This window comes from Trichoderma harzianum, assembly GCF_003025095.1.
Source record: "Trichoderma harzianum CBS 226.95 unplaced genomic scaffold M431scaffold_20, whole genome shotgun sequence".
NCBI classification, from domain to species: Eukaryota; Fungi; Ascomycota; class Sordariomycetes; order Hypocreales; family Hypocreaceae; genus Trichoderma; species Trichoderma harzianum.
Window position 1 is genome coordinate 4,695 of NW_020209268.1, and position 1,348 is coordinate 6,042.

Genomic DNA, 1,348 nt, shown 5'->3' on the forward strand with positions numbered 1-1,348 from the left:
TAGTAATATAAATAAAAATAAATATCTATATTTTAATTTAATTATATTATAAACGCTATAATAATAACTAGCTATTTAAGTATTTTAATAAGTAATATAAAGTAAACTTATATATTTAGTTATATATTCTAAAGTTAAGTAGAATTGCTTATAATCTTAATTAATTCGTTCTTACGTTAATTAAAATTAACGTTAATTCCCGTCGACCGCTTCTTGATTAGCTGCGCGGCCCGACGTTAATCCGGGAGTGCCTACCCTGTAGGCCCCTTGTCGCGACCATAAGAGCTGGGTCGTGACAGAGGTGTTTGATCCTCACTTGTGTATCCTGAAAATGGAGGGCATTATATTATCCACTGTGAAATTTTTGCCGATAACAGAGGTTCTTTTATACAGCGACGAGTTTTCAGGCGAAGCACTATTTTCAGACGGCGATCTTTGGGATAGGGCAATACGGATGTTTTGGCATGCCGGAGAGGCCAAAGATACTCCAGAGAACAGGCTGGATATTGTCAACAGCCTGGATTCACTTTGCATTTGTTATAGAAGATTCTTACAAGCTAAGGGTACTGCAAGCACGCCTAGAACATCGCTGGAACGACAACGCCGGCGGGAGAGGAAGTCTACGACGAGAGAACCATCTCCCAGCATACAGAAAGATAACATCCAACCGACTTTCCTAGGATTAGCTGCACGATTCTCCGTCCTATCATACATTAAAGCAATGGTACATTCAAATCGGACATGTTTGTGCGAAAACTTTTCCAACAATTCCTTCGGCCTTCTTGAAAATGCTATTTTCGGTTACACCCATTACCAGCTTAACAAGGTTTCCGGAGAGGACTTTCAACCTCAAATTCCGTACAGCCGGAGATTAGCTACCGTGAAGTACTTATTAGAAAGGGGGGTTTACCAATCAGAAGTGCACTCAAAGGACGGAATAAGTGACATAAGAGAGGAAATACAAAACGTCTCCTCAGTCGACCCAGCATATTATTCCACGGTGATGGGATATTTGGATAAGAGAAGTTTAAGATCAAGGGCTAAATATATAGAACTACGCATCAGGTCTTTCCTTTCTGGAGTAGGGTCATAAAGTACCTAATTTCTATAATACAGTCTAATTTAAAGTAATCTGTTTTATTTTATTGCGTGTTGGCGTTCGATGTTAATACTTGACCTCTTTGCTAATATATACATTTGCTATTTTTTATTCTTATTTGTTATTAGAGATGTAGTAAATGTAGTAGATGTAGTAGATGTAGTAGATGTAGTAAATGTAGTAGATGTAGTAGATGTAGTAAATGTAGTAAATGTAGTAAATGTAGTAAATGTAGTAAATGTAGTAAAT